This window comes from Mesocricetus auratus, unplaced genomic scaffold (assembly GCF_017639785.1).
Source record: "Mesocricetus auratus isolate SY011 unplaced genomic scaffold, BCM_Maur_2.0 Super-Scaffold_100004, whole genome shotgun sequence".
Lineage (NCBI taxonomy): Eukaryota > Metazoa > Chordata > Mammalia > Rodentia > Cricetidae > Mesocricetus > Mesocricetus auratus.
The window spans coordinates 27,548,033-27,564,274 of record NW_024429189.1 but is presented as its reverse complement, the minus strand read 5'-3'; the positions used below and the strand labels follow the sequence as shown (position 1 = coordinate 27,564,274).

The following is a 16,242-nucleotide window of genomic DNA, read 5'->3' as shown; positions in this document are numbered from 1 at the left end:
GACCCAAGTCAAATAAGATTCCCTCTCACCTCTTCTTGGTAACTCATAAAAGGCCATTTATGTGCTCCTTCTAATGCAGCAAACGTGTTCTGAACGCTTACTGTATGCTTGGCACACAAGAGAAACAAATAGAATTAAGCCTTCTCGGAGGTAATTACTGGCCTCGCTTTGGCTCTTTTTTAATAAGCCCAAGAGGAACGACTTTTGCTAAATGGTAAATTTACACTTTGGACTGGCTTTTCCAGAACATTCTGGCAAAGTTTCAAGAACAAAGTCATAAGAAAGAAATACCTTAAAAGCACACAAAGTCACTTCAAAAGCCACAAGGAAAACTTTTGACAGATTCTGAAATGCAAGCCTTTTCACTTCTCATTAACTTCTGTCGAGAGAGACCCAAGAAGAGCTTACATCCCTTTAAATTCGTTTTGAGGCTGCAAGTATATTCTTAGAAGCTGATCAACTCCTATTTTAGTGCCAACACCCTCACATAAGCATCTTACTAATGAAAATAAAAGAGTGGAAAACTCATACTCTATTCAATGTATTGGCCAAGAAATGAGATTCGCAGGCAAATGGATGACACTAGAAGAAACCATCCTGAGTGAGGTAACCCAGTCACAAAAAGAGAAACATGGCATGTACTCTCTCATATATGGATTTTAGACATAGATCTGGGGAGTGCCAGCCTACAATCCTATGGCCAGAGAGTCTGGGAAACAGAAACTTCATTCAGTGGCTGATGGAAGAAGAGGCAGACTCCCTCGGTTAAGTACTGAGCTGAACTCAAGAAAGCCAGTAGCAGAGAGGGAGGACTGATGATCAAAGGGATTAAGACTGGGCTGGTTTAACCCCCAGAAACAGCTGACCAGACAAAGGTTAACTCTTGAATTCCAGGCATCAGCCTGGGAATCCAGCATGGGACTGATCAAGACCCCCTGAATGTGGGTGTCAGTGAGGAGGCCTAGGTAATCTATTGAGCCTTGGGCAGCAGATCAGTACCCATCCCAAGTATACACACAGACTTTGGACTCCCATAGAACAATGTGAGGCGCACTCTCACCCTGAACTCTTGGGGAAGGGTCTAGGCCCTGCCCTATATGAAATGACAGACTATGCACACCCCCATGGAGGGCCTCACCCTCCCTGGGGAAATGAGGGGATAACGGGGGGGGTTGGGGGAGGGCACGGGAGGAAGGGAGGGAATGGGAGAGGGACCTGGAACTGACTTGTGAAGCAACCTTGTTTCTTACCTCAATTTAAACCGGAAAATAAAATTAAAAAAAAAAAAAAAAAGAAAAAGAAAAAGAAATGAGTCAGTGGTACAGTTTGCCAGATGGGGGCAGCAGAGAGCGCTGGAGATGACAGCTGAGGACCTCAAGACCAGGTGGTTGCCAGGAAACCTTCAGGGCACCTGAGAACTGAGGACGCTCCATCTGTCTAGGGAAAGTTTGCTGAATGGAAAGGCTGGCAGTAGGGAGCACAAGCCAGAAGAAACAAGCAAGAGGAGACAAGAAAAATGAACGCAGTGAGGAAAGAAGTCACAAACCCCGGCTTTAAATAGGTCACCTCACAGAAAGGACTTAATTGCTCACACTCGGTGCCTTTCAAGTGTAAAGTGAACATAGTGATGTTAGCACCTCACCGAATCATCATCACAAGGCCATGACGTGACGCATGCAAAGTGCTCAGTGCATCGCCCGTCCGTTCCCAGAAAGGACGGAACAAACACAATGAGCTGCTATTGCTTCCTGCTACTGCAGAGAGGTTGACAAAGGGGAGCTGAGTGCCAGCCAGCCTCAGAGAAGAAAGCAAAAAGAACCCATGGCCATCCTAGACCGCCATCGTGGAGATGATGACAGGACAAAGGGAGCTGTGCTGGTGAGCAATCTGATGGCTCTCCGCAGCTCAGAGTCCCGGGAACAGTCATCCACCGTCCTCCGTCTAAAGGATAAGCTGCCATGAACCCCGTCACTTGGAGGTGGAAAGCAACTCTTGTGTTCTTTCAAAGTAAGATCCAGTTGTCTGACTATCTTGGTTTCAGAGCAAGAATGGGAATTCCGAAGGAGGGCTTCCCTCATCCGCAGAGTAGATAGAGCGCCAACTAGAGGTCGTTATCTTGTTGGGCGGACTCGCCAGTTCTTGAGAGGTTTTTGTTGTGGGTTTTCTTGGTTTGTTTGGTTGGGGTTTTTGTTTGTTTGGTTTGGACCCTTTTGTTTGTAAAACGATGGAGTAAATACGTCCTGTTCTTGGAGAAGATGGTAATGTTCCCATAGGTCTAACTACAGGCTTCATTCTGCAATAGGTTAAGTGTTCTCTGCTTTACAGTGGAGTGGGGACTTGAGACTTTTAAACAGACTAAGCTCTTAAAGAATTCAAGGTGGGGGCCTGGAGAAGTATAAACAGTTTGTAAAACTGAGCACACACACACACACACACACACACACACAGCCGCTGAAGAGCCTAGACACTAGGGAGAACTCTTAGGAGTGTGGGCTAACAGGTTTCGCTGGACACTGTGGTGGCAGTTGTTTCCTGGGTGGAGTCTTTCCTAAAGTAGAGATGAGCCCACTTTAGAAGCTGAGAGGTCCGGCCTCTTTGCACCAAGAAGACTCGTGGATTGTGCCTGACACTGCGGCTTGCCAAGCATTAGGAGTCTGTGGTAGAGCCTGAGGTGCTTGGGACCTGGCCGAGGCCTTTGGAACTTATGCTGGAAACCTAAGGCTGTTCAGAGCTGCCTCAGAGTACACCGTCATCAGCAGGTAGCATCAAACACTCAAGGTGATTCCTTTAGCTCTTAGTAGTAGAGCTTTTATTAAGTACCATGGTTACACATTGCTAATAAGTGGCACAGCTACATAAATTCATGGAAACATTCATCCTGAAAGGTCACCCATTCGCTTTACTCCTCCACTACTCGCTTGGCTTCTCCAAACGGCTTCACCCAGTGTGCGTAGTTTCCACCTTGGGAGACAGTTGGACCCACCCTCCAGACTTGGTCCTGTTACCCACTCCATACAGAGATGCCTGAGGATCCTTCTTAAAATATCAGCAAAGTTCCCCTGCCTGCAACCTCTCAGCGTCCTTAGATAAAGGCTGAAGTGGAAATGCTAGGCAGGTGTGGTGGCTCATAACCATAATCCCAGGACTCTGGGAGGCTGAGGCAGGAAGACTGGCAGCATGGGCTACATACTAGGATGTTTCCCCAAAGTATGGGTTATCAGGTAAAGGTGCTGTGAGGGGGTTGTGTTTCTGGGGCTGCAGCCAGAGCCCACTGGGCAGCCCACAGTTTATACCTGAGAGGGGGCAGTGTGGACTGAAGAAAGGCTAACTAAAGACGGTAACGGAAAAGACGGAGACACCGAATAAAAGCAGGAGGGCAGATTCAGCTAATACTGAATGTGCCCCAAGTTTATTTTTCACCACTCTTATATAACCAAAAAGGGGAACATGGTATCATGTAAACAGAACAAGCAGGCTTTTTTCCTCATTTCTCCAAGGATTCAGTAACCATACCTCAGATTCAACTTCTTGCTACCTGGCCTTGACGATCAGGAGTAACCACACCTCAGACCAGGTCTGTTGTTGTTTAGAATAAGACACCCAAGGCCAAGATCGAACATCCTACTGTAACCACACCTTTGGCCTTTAGGTCTTATGACTTACCGAGGACGGTTTTGACCTCTCTGTCCTTGAGCCAAGATGGAATGGAGCCATCTTCCTGGGCACCGACAAGGTGCTTGCTGCCAAGCATGGGGACTTGAGTTGGGTCTCTAGGGTCACGTGATGGAAGGAGAGAACCAATTCCACACATTTGCCCTGGTGCCCCTCTCAGCTCCAGTTAATAAGTAAATGTAATAAAAAGTCTTACTGAAATATTCAGCAGCCTACACAGCCAAGTCTGTACTTAGTGGGCTGGGGAGAACTGAGTGAGAGCCTGACCTCTGGAAAGAGCTTTCTAGAAAATCCCCGTGAGAGGCTGTGTGCCCATTCAAGTCATAAGCTTCTGTATAGAAGAAAAACAACAACAATATAATAAGTCAGGCATAGGAACACACCAATAATCCTGTCCCTCAGGATGCTGAGGCAGGAGAATCACAAGTTAAAGGTTAGTGTGAGCTGTATAGCAAAACACTAGAAGCAGAGGGGAAGAGGGAAAGAGAGAATACGACAGATTTGGGGGAGGGGTCATTCTGAGGAAATCCAGTACAAGAATGGACTTGCTGTCCCTACAGGTAAGATGACAGTAAGGGACATGTAACTTGGGTGTCAGAGCCTGGTAGTAAGGTATCTGGATGTGCCAGCGGCAGCCCCAACCCAGCAAATGAATCGGCTGCAGTGTAAACCAAAGCAACCGCACTTATCCTACATTTTAAAATAATAAGAACTGAGAACAGTACTGCTTCCCTATGATGGTGGCTTTTCTCTCTCAGGCACCTGCTAAGGGGCTAGCTTTACACCAGTTATCTTACAAGCTTCATTACAATCACCTTGTAATTATGATCTTTAGTTTTGATATATGAAAACCAAAGCTCAAAAGGTTACTGAAAGTCAAATGACTATAAGGGCATAAACAAACAAAAACCAGACATCAGAAAAACCATTTCTGTTCTTTATGTAGAAAGGAGATAGATATGGTTCACGGTTTATCATTAGGTTGGGCAGCATGTAAAGCAACACGTTTGTTTATTATCTGTCCCACACCATGCAGATGACAGAGCTCCCTACAGGGAGGGACTGTTTTATTCACGACCAACTCAGTAGCATATCAAGTAGTGTCTGGCCATGGCAGACTCTAATCCAGGATTTTTTTACATAAATGAAAGAAATAAAGGTTGACAGCTGTTTTATTACCCAGTATTTTGATTTGGAGATTTACAAAAGTTGGAAAGATCAGTGTGGGTACCCTTATGTCCATAGATTTGATGTTGGATAGATTTTCTTATTCTATCCACTTCCAAGTGCTGCTACTAAAATACAACTATGCCTTATTCAACCAGAGGTTTCCATTAGCAACAAGAATTAATTAAATTATGAGTCATCAGCAGATGACACTAATGCAGATTATCCCCCTACGATTCTTTGTTTTTCTAATTATAAAAGTGATATAGTAAAGGACACATGCTGGATTTATTAATTTTAAAAAGCAAAGTGTGTACTGTTGTGAAAAGACTTGTTTTTGGTAGAAACAACAAGATGTAATATAGAACTTGGTAGGTTTTCTCCCAAGGGATAGTATTGCTATACAGAGTTTATGCATACAGTATACCTGCCATGTGTATCGTCTCAGTTAATTATTTTAACAATACCATATGGTTATATTATACCCTCAATTAAATAGTATTATTTCTCCCATATTCTTTTTTGAGACAATCTGGAACTTAGAGAAATGTTACAACAAGCAAATGTGCACACACACCCACACTCACACGTGTGTGTACGGTCTGCATTTACTTCTGTATCTGTATATGTTGAGAGTCTCGAGTTGCACCAATACCTATATTGGCATTCCCATACCACTGAGTTTCAGCTGTCTCTTTTTATATGGACAATTTCCTCACCACCTCCTGGCTCTGACTGCCAACATTTTTGCTTATGGGATTGGCCCCTGTCGTAGCAAATCTTCAGTTGTCTCCACCACCCACCTCCCATTGGGGATGCTCTTCTTCTCTGTCTATTCCCATCAGACACTCCGTCTCCCGGACAAGCTCTCATACCCAGTGCCAGGACAGAGCCCCTCCTTCCATTGCACCAAGACTTCCCTTCGCCCCTTGGGATGAGACCCTCCACCAACACTTTCGCAGGACCACTATCCTGCCATTCAGCAATGGTCACCAGAAGCAGCTCCTAGCTGGACCTGGCGGTACAGGCATGTGACTCCAGCTAAGTTCAAGGTCTATGTGTGCTGCAGACTGATTTCAAAGTCAGCCTAGAGCATATATCTTAAAAATAAAAAGTCAAAAGAACACTAGGGGTGTAACTCGGTGGTGGGATGCCTGTCTAGCATGCAAAAGTTGAATGCATTGCAGAAAAGGAGAAAGGAATTGGCTGCAGAGTTAAACCAGCATCAAGGTCAGCAGGGTAGCACTTTCGGATAGCCATGAAAAAGGACCTGCCAGTTAGATCAAAGGCGCTGATAGCCTTGCAGACTGTCATTTGCCTGAGAAGGAAGAATCAAAGATGAAAGAAAAAAAATGGAGCGGGCTGTTTGTACAAGTGAACTTGGGGGGGGCGGGGGATGGGGGGGCGTGTAACAAGCGTGCGGCCTGAGGACTTGAGTTCTATTCCCAGGGCTCACATTATAGGAGAGAATCAAGTCCTGAAACTTGTCTTCTGACCCCCCCCACGAATAAATAAATGAAAATTTTGTAAAAGCAAAAAAGAGATCGCACAGGGAGGAAGCTGTTTATGAACTGAACCCCAGGCTACAAAATCACCACTGATGTCACAACAGTGCTGCCGGCTAATAACCAGCTGCCCCGGAACTGTCGGGAAGTGCAAACAGCTCAGCGTTCAAATGCTTCTATTTTTTCCATCGTCTCAAAGCAGTGGAGCATAGAGTGCTGCTCTCCAAAGACAAAAGCGTCGGAGAGACACAGGCACTGCAGCCCAGGCGGGGGACGCGGCACGCACTTGCGCAGTGATTTTCCTTTTGCGGTGATATTAGCAAGGAGATCCAAAGCACTCAAACCTCTGTGCCCATCAGTTGCGGTGCCTGTGAGAAATCCCACACCAGTCTCTGGCTCAGCCGGTCTCAAGCTCTCCCTTTTCCTCATTTACCTTGGCCACCCACTTCCAAATGAAAACAAAAGGCGGATTTAAAAAGATCGGACACCTGTTTTCCTCCAAATGTGTTGTTATCAGCTGCTCGGCCCTGGTTCGTTCACATTGCCTGCTCTCTCGCCCCTGGAAGGCTTGCCTAAGGCTCCCAAGTTCAAAGTTTAGCTAGCACTCCTGATGTTCTATTTTCTGATTGCTTCATTCTTCCTTTGTTCTCACTTTTTATCCGTCTGTTTCTAGTTAACCCAGCAATTCCCAACCTGTAGGTCTCTTCCCCTTGGGGGGAGGGGTCACCTATCAGATATTCGCGTTATGATTCATAACAGTAGCAAAATTACCGTTATGAAGTAGCAATGAAAATAATTTCATGGTTTGGGGTCACCACAGCATGAGAAATTGTACCAAAGGGTTGCAGCATTAGGAAGGCCGAGAACCATACCTTAATCTATTTTTGCTTCATCTTTCTCTTATTACTTACTGACCATCTTCATCATCCTCACTCCGCCTTTCAGCTTTCCTCCTAAGCGCTTTGCCAAATGAGGTGCAGTTTTGTACCTGTGGATTGTGCTGACGACTACAGACCCCAGATGCCTCCTTTCCTTCTTACAGGAGATAAGAGCTCCCCCTTCTTACTGCAGGTCTCTGCAATCAGCCAATAGTAAAGCTGTCCCTTCAAGTTTAAGACCCACTCAAGGGGCGCAATGAAAAGCCAAACCCTCCTATAACAAGCTGCAGATGTCTAGGCACAGCCATCTTTCTTACACGCAACACTGGAACAACCATCTTTTTGCCCATTTCACTTAGAGTTTCCACCTCCGAGAGTTGGCAGTTCTGAACAGACTCAGGCTTCTGTTCTCTCGCTCTAGGGAACTCATCTAAGGGAGGCTTTAGTCTGTGGGTTCTGAGGAGAGTTTGGTACTTTCCATTTGTTTTTGGAATCCCCTCTCTTCTTTTCCACACCCCTGTCTGTCCCCAGACGAGATAGTGACTAACTGCTTGGCTGGCTTCCCATTGGGGCCACCTAGGGGACACAGAAATGAGGGAGGACATGGGGTGGAGAGACCGAGGCATTTAACCAATGCTTTCTCCCTCTTTCTACATCTATCCTCTCAGGTCCCTATAGGTGACCAGACATTCCAGCTCTGCCATGTGGCCCTCCCTTTTCACCTCCTGTCATCTTTCTGTCCTGGATCCCATCAAACATTGTGCAATCACAGTACCTATCTGTAGCCTGGGACACCTCACTCCCCTTGTAATGGTTCATAACTTGCCAACACCCTTATCAATAATCCCGTTCTAAAACCCTCCTCACATTACCCAACTCAAATGGATCATCTCTCCTGGTGATGGTCTAAGCCTATGTAAGATTCCTGCCTAGCAGGAATGGCAGAAGAATGTATATTCGGGAAATTCTGATGGTGGGTGATCAAGAACTCAATTAACCACAGGCTGAAGCCCATAGGTAAGAAATCTAGCAACTCTTGGCGCAGAAAGATGAATGAGAAACTTATTTATTGAGGACCAGTGACACAAAGAGTAAGTGGATTCAATGGCCACCAGAGGTGGTTGGCCCTATCATGACATTTACTGCACAATTATTATGATCTGGACATCTCATAAAAATATTAGCGCATTTTAGATTATTTTGCCTAATTTCCAGATGGAGAAACTAGGTGGATTGGTTATTGTCTTCTGTCTATACAACATTTCTCCCTCAAAATGTTCTCTCCTGTAAGAACCTCATTTGACATGCTTGAAGGTGTCCAACCCTGGCATTGCCTGTTGTAAATCCCCATCTATCATGTTTGGTCCTATGATGGACAAGTCACCCAAACAGGCAGTAAATCTTTCATGGTTTTTGACATATGGATCTAGGGAACACTCTATATGGATGATGACCTAAAATCTAAGGCTTCCTTCCATTCTGCTTGGAGAAAACCCTTTCCAGTAAGAAATTATACTGCCCAAACTAAAGAGGACCAGTGACAAGATGCAGGGACAAAGGTGGGAGGGAATGAAAACAAGATAATCCCATTCACTCCTGCACCTGCTGTCTCCCAAATCAGCACTGACCCTAGGATTTATGGTCTTTATGGTCTTGTGTCTTTCTTGTTAATGTTAATTGTGATTCTGTCTATTTGTAATTTTTAGAAGCCTTGTAGATTAAAGCTTATTCACAGAAATTCTTCACCTGGGCAGCAATCAGCTCACACCTGTAGAAAAGCACCCAAGTTTCCTGGGCAGAGCCACTGTGAAAATGCTTGTGTTCATTTGGTCTCCACCCCTTTCTCATTCAACTCCTGAACTCCCAGGAATCTGCAAAGAGACAATGGGGACTGAACACATGGCAGGCAGCCCTACATAACTTCAGATCAGGGTCTGGTCACAGGAAAGATGAAGGCAGGGTTAGGGGGTTGGGACTTTCTGCTATCCTCTTAGCCTCTGGGAGAGAAGAAGAGCTGAAGTTTAAGTAGATTGCCAATGCCAATGATTTAAGCAATATGCCCCGGTAATGAAGTTTCCCATAAAGGAGGAAAAAAGACAAGGGGCCTTCTACAGAAAGAGAGACCAGCTAGGTGTGCCATAATCATAACTGACATAGCAACCTGCATACTTGCAAAACTTTTTTTTACTTCCACTTTACAAATATGAGTGCTTGGCTTGCATGCAGTAACCTGGGAGGCCAGAAGAGGCCTAGAATTGGAGTTCTAGCTCATTGTGAGCCATCATGTCGGTGCTGGGAACTGAACTCTGATCCTCTGAAAGATAAATGTGTCTCGTGAAGGTTTAGCAGCCACTCTAGCAAATTAATTATCCTGAGGAGGGACCTATGTAAAAATCCTGAGTTTAGGGAGCAGAGTGAGGGGACAGAGCATTCAACCCGTGGGATCTGACACTGGGAAGAGATTGAGGCGATTGAGTTAGAATGGGGTGTATCTAGTTGGTGTCCATTGCAGGACAGCTTGCTTGGTGTGTAGGAGAGAAATCCCCACATTTGTTGGGATAAGTGATGTGTGTTGTGAGAATATATGGGGGAAACCATGGTTATTTTCTCCACTTAATCACTGGAAAACATCTTATAGGCTGTTGGTAATCCCAGTAACAAGAGTGAAGAAATCCTGTAACTCATAGAATGCTGGGAAAGAGTACCCAGAAATACACTGCCTTAGTAGCAGGGGAGTGGAGGGTGGAATCAGCCTTATCCTTTATAACCCTGAATAACATTTTAAAAAACAATAATGGAAAACATTTCCATGGAAATGAACTATATGACAAGAACAAAGTTCATATATGTGTATAGAAATACAAAAATATGTAACACCTAAAGATGCAAAGTGTGGAACTGTTGAAATTTAATGAAAAATTACTAAGCATACATAAGGTAGGAAATACATGCCCTATAGTGATGTAGAAAAATACATTAAAACTGACCTATAATGATGCAATAATGAAACCAGCAGACATGCTGATTCAAACACACATTCAAGGGTTGGGAAGATAGCTCAGTTGATACAAGCCTGCCACACAAGTGTGAGGACCTACGAGTAAGACCCAGCACTCATGAGAAAGGTTGGTGTGATGACACATTTGTAACCCCACTGCTGGGGAGGCAGAAATAGGTGTATTGGGACTTGCTGGCCAAATTGACAAAACTCAGATCTCAAAATAATAAGATGGATATTTTCTGAGGAACAAAACCTAAGGTTGACCTCTGACCTCCAAATACATGTACGCTCACATCTACTTGAGTCCTCACACATGTGACCGTATCTGTACACACACACACACACACACACACACACACACACACACACACACTACATTAAAGAAAGTACAGAAAACTATAAGGATGTTAGGGGCAGACAAAAGTGACCTAAGTCAAATTTAGGGAGTTGAAACATGTAATATGTGTCATTAAAAAACATAGTAGATCTGGTTAAGAGCAGATTGGGGTGGGGTGGAGGCATATTGTGGTTAAGAGCACTGACCACTCTTGCAGAGGACCTGGGTTCTGTTCTCATCACTTAAAATTATGTTCAATTTAAAGTTTAGGGGATTCAGTGTCATCTTCTGGCCTTCACAGGCACTAGGTATGTATGTGACATACATACATGTAAGCAAACACTCACACACATAAAATAAAAATAAAGACACACACACATACACACACACACACACACACACACACACACACACACACGAATAGAAAGCCAGGTATACTTGTACAGACATTAATCCCAGCACTGATACTGAGAAAGCAGTGCAGAAATTTCTCTGTGAGTTTCAGGCCAGGCTGGTCTGCTTAGCAAGCTCAAGGACAGCCAATGCAGTTTTTGTTGTTGTTGTTTTACTATTTGCTCTTTTGGGAGTCTGCCACCCAGCTCCCAAATAAATACAGAGACTTATTCTTACTTATGAATGCCTGCCTGGCCTTAGCTTGGCTTGTTTCTAGCCAGCTTTTCTTAAATTATCCCAACTACTTTTGGTCTCTGGGCTTTTACCTTTATTGTGTATACATTTCTTTACTTTTTACTCAATAGCTGGCTCTGTGTCTGGCCTCTGATGTTCTCTCTCCTTCTCCTTTTCTCACTCCTTCCTCTTTTCTCTCCTCCTATTTATTCCCTCTGTCTGGCAGTCCCACCTATCCCTCTCTCCTGCCTAGCTATTGGCTGTTCAGCTCTTTGTAAAACCAATCAGGTGTTTTAGGCAGGCAAAGTAACACAGCTTCACAGAGTTAAACAAATGCAACATAAAGGTATGCAACACATCTTCGCCTCATCACACAAATATCCCACAGCATAATGCAACACATCTTCAGATAATATTCCACAACAAGCCACGGTTCATGTAGAAACCCTATCTTAAAAAATTCAAGTAGATGAATAAGTGAAAGAAAATAGGTAAGACTGTAGAAAAAGAAAAACAACCAACAAATAAAATATTAGTGAACTGGAAGGCATGTCAATAGAAACCGTCTAAGATGAAAGACAGAGAAAAATACAAACAAAAACACAGCAGAGCATGAGTGGATCTGTCAGTAACCTTGAGTAGTCCAGCTACATATGCAAAAGTTGCACCATGAAGAGGGAAAAGAGAAGATAGGAAACAAAATAAAGAAACAACAACTGAAAATTTTCTAAATGAGTTGAAGAACACAAACAAGGATCTGGAAACTCAATAAACCCTCATAATAGTTTACATGAACAAACCACACCAAACACATAGTAACCAGACTTGGGAAGGGCTCGTCTCTCTGGGAGCATCGTTATGGCCACAAAACCTTCAGAGAAGAGGGAGCATGGAGCAATTTAAGGATGTAAGTATGTCCTTCACTATGCTTCCCGATATCTTCTGCACCTTTTGGTGGAGTGTTTGGGAGAGGAACGGGAAGTAGGCTGCACATGATAAACCCAGTACATCATTATTTCTCTAAGTCTATGAATTATGAACACAAAACCAGGGAATCTCTAGAATACCCAATCTTCATGAAATGTGGACTATCTTTAAATCCAAGTCTTTGTGTAGGGTTGGTACACTTAGTTAAACATATGATCCAGAATTTCTAATGAGCATTCCATAACCATGAATTCAGTCAAATCTAACAATGTTATGTTCGTGTTGGACAAATCACCTTAGAATGCATTCCCACATGTGTTCTCTATGTTTCTGTTGCTGTTTGTCATTACCCATGTCTTGAAATTCTTGTGACGTGTGTATTTCATACCAGGTCATAGTATGTGTTTATTCATAAGGAAAATTTGATTCCATCTAAGTGGCAAGGGGGAAAAGGGGTGGCTGTGGTGGTTTTAAGACCAAAAGATAACAACCTTCAAGGTATTCTCCCCAGGTAAGTATCTTGCCAACAAGAAATGAAATTGCCATAAAGTACATGTCATATCACACAACACGTTGCTCAGAAATGGCAGGGCTGAAGGCTCAGTGACAAGTAGGAAACAACAGCCTGAATGAGTGGAGCTCTGTCCTGCAACATGTTACATGTGCTTTGAATTAGAGGCCACTATAGGGTGTCATCCTCTCTATCACCAAAATACACGGGTTTGTGAATGAGGAGTGGAAGAAAAAGCTATCTTTAAAAATAAGTTCTGAGACAGCTGTATGGCTTGGCGAGTGAAGGCACTTGCCACCAAACCTGATAGCTTGGGTTCAATCCCCAGGATCCACATTGTAGAAGGAGACCAACAATTTGTACAAATTGTCCTCTGACTTCCACAGGTGCGCTATAATAACCACACCCTTATATACAAAACGACAAATAAATGTAATGAAAGATTTAAGTTAATTCAAAAAGGAATCTTACATTTAGAAAAGGCTATTTTCCAGACCTTAGTCTAATTTTCTCCCCATTTCTGCTAGGCAATAGGACAATTAAGACTATCAATATTTAATATTAAGTTCCTAAATGTTAGAACTTTTACACATGGTCTGCAGCATCTTAGAAAATGATAAGCTTATGATAAAAGGAATGAGCAAGGCTACCCAAATGAGCAGTAGCATGTCTGGTAGCAAAACCTTTGCATACATAAACACAAGCCCACATATACATGCATACATACATACATGTAAAAAAACTTTTTAATTAAATAAAGACTGCTGGAGAGATGGTTCAGCAGTTAAGAACATTTGCTGCTCTGTCAAAGGACCCAAGTTCATTTCCCGTATGAATGCTCACAACCATCTGCAGCTCCCTTTCCAAAGATGCCAAGGGTACCTGCCCACATATCACATACACTCACACAGACATATACACATAAATTAATGTGTCTCTGTATGTATGTGTGTGTGTGAATTAAACAGAATACTTCAATTTAGCTTAAGAAAATGATCAGATTTTTAAGTAACAGTGTAGCTTATAGAAAAAGTAGCTAAAAAACAAAACAAAAAAGAAACTGCTAAACTTTATTTCAAAACTATTAATGCCCACCATATTATTGTTTCCATTTTTGTAACTTTGCATGTGTGTTATGGAAAGAGGGAGCAAATTTAGAGCTCTCTCTTTACATATTTTCATTTGTCTTCCCTCTTTTAAGAGTTTTCTTCTTTTGTGAGACAGGATCTTGCAGTGTCGCTCAGGCTGGTCTCCAGGTAGTGACTGTCCTCTCTGCCTCCCAAGAGTTGAGATTACAGGCATGCATTACCACATCCGAACACACACACACACACACACACACCTTTCTTAGAGGTTAAATAGAATATTGAGCTACCCTCAAGAGTATTATGGAGAGAGATGGGAGGGAGAACTGAGGTGGTCACGCAAAATGAAATAAAAAATAATTTTAAAAAGAGTATTATGGATTCATGGTGAAGTAAGGTGACTGACAGGTCCCTTGCTGAGCTGCTAACATGGCATACTCTACATGGCTGTCCTCAAGCTGTTGGCCTGTCAGTGCATATATGGCTGCAAAGAAGTTGGGAAATTGAACCAATATGTGTTCCATTATCCCTTACTTATTTGTGCCAATGGGTGGGAGTTGAAATATGGAAAACATCAGCAAGATAATACCAGATTAATTTATGCTTGGGCTTGGAATAGACTCAGACAAATGTGCTTAAATGTGAATGTACTCACCCCCCCATAAGCCTCCAGGCTTTATCCTTACTGCTTCTTGGCTTGGATGCTCTAAGCAGCCTGGGGCCATCATGGCAGTACTGGAGAAGTCCCTAGGAACCAAAGACCATCGGAGGCAAGAGTTTTCCGTGACAGGGACTTGGCTCTGAATCATGGATGTGTATACATACAAATGCAGAACCAGCGGTAAATAATTAGCCTTATACTAGTATTCTACCCAGAGAAGTCAATTTTTTGTGGCTCTTTGACTAAAGGGGGGTTTTATTTGTGTGGAATCCTTCAGATTTGGTGGAAACAGTGACTTAGATTATGGAAAAAATATCTTGCTCAACTGGCTAGGTGGTTTAAAGAACATGGGGTAAAGTGTGATTGTGGGCCTTTAGTTTTCAAATTGTTGCTGGTATGGTAACACAGACCCGGAATCCTAGCACTTGGAAGGAAGATTCCGGGAAAGCAGATCATTATTACATGTTCAGGCCCAGCCTGGGTTAGGTGAGAAATGGCCTCATAAAAACAAAGTGAAATGACAACAAAGAATTTATTTCAGGATAGTGACAACAGAACATTAAACCATGTACAGGACCCATCTAAGTGCAGGGCTCTTGTAAATGCCAGGTCAACAGCACATGTAGCCAGGCTTGGTCTGGGTCGGGTACGCACAGTACCAAATCCTGTTTGTCATTTACAAGCTGGGTATCTTGGAAAAGCTGCATAAACTCCAAGTTTCATTTTTGTCACCCATAAAACCATAGTAGCCTTGTGTGGCGGCACATGTTCAGAAGAATCCTAGCACTTAGAGGGTTGAGGCAGAAGGGTTCAATGCTGGCCTGCGCTACAAAGTGATTTTAAAGCTAGCATGAGACACACAGTAAAACTCCGTGAGTAAACACATTTGAAATATGATTGGAATATGATCACAGTGAAGCCCTCATAAAGGTCTCTGAGATTAGTATTTGGCTCTTGAGATGGTCTATCCTCTCTATGCTACATATTGCAGTCAGGGTTCATAACCAAACTTGCAAACTTGGAGGTCTCTCTCTAATTTAAACAATCTTCCTCCAAAAGGCAAAGTCAACATTTGTAATAGACATATGAGGACCTTTGGTATCAAGATTCTTATCTGCCTCTTGAGGATTGTCACCTCTCTCTCTCTCTCTCTCTCTCTCTCTCTCTCTCTCTCTCTCTCTCTCTCTCTCTCTCTCTCTCTCTCTCTCTCTCCCCCATCAAAATCCAAAAGGCAATGTATGATTGTTTTCTCTTTTACTTAAGGATTAGAGATTATATTAGGCACAGGTGACACGTAATAATTGCCTCTTTCTGCCGGGGACCGTGCTGAGTAACCTATTGGAACACTCCTGTCAGAAGAACACACTGCTGATGTTTCATACCCTGAGGGCCTGTGTAAGACAACTGGGTGTTTTCTAACACTCCTGGGTACCTCAACCTCCTCATCTTCCTGCCCTGGGCAGGAGTGATGTCTTTCATTGGCAAATTTAGAAGCAACAGTATTTGCAATGCGGGCTCTTAAAAAAATGAGTCGCCTTTCAAGATTTTGGGTAGGCTGTAAGCAAGGGCTCTGGCTATGAGGAGATGATCACCACCCAGGGCTACCTGGGTTTTGGGTATTCAGCTTCAAGAAGCTGAAGTCATTTGATGTCCACTTCATGAATGCCACAGTCTCCAGTAGGCGTTACCCTTGTCTGTTTCTTAATTGGTTCAGAACTTGAATGGGGAGAGCCTGTCTCAATACTGAGGCTACCGGAGTGTCCCTGTCCTGTCTACAGGTAGGATCAATGTAGTAAAAATGGCAATCCTGCCAAAAGCAATCTACAGATTCAATGCAATCCCCATTAAAATCCCAGCACAATTCTTCACAG

General features: G+C 43.4%; 1 long non-coding RNA gene across 1 annotated transcript in view; it reads left to right on the top strand.

Annotated features, from left to right (window-relative positions):
- Nucleotides 1-1,382: 1,382 nt before the first annotated feature.
- Nucleotides 1,383-16,242, top strand: part of LOC121140355 — a 35,554-nt gene continuing 20,694 nt past the window's right edge. The window contains exon 1 of the long non-coding RNA XR_005877144.1: nucleotides 1,383-2,007. This is a non-coding gene — a long non-coding RNA (uncharacterized LOC121140355). The remainder of the gene's footprint in view (nucleotides 2,008-16,242) is intronic.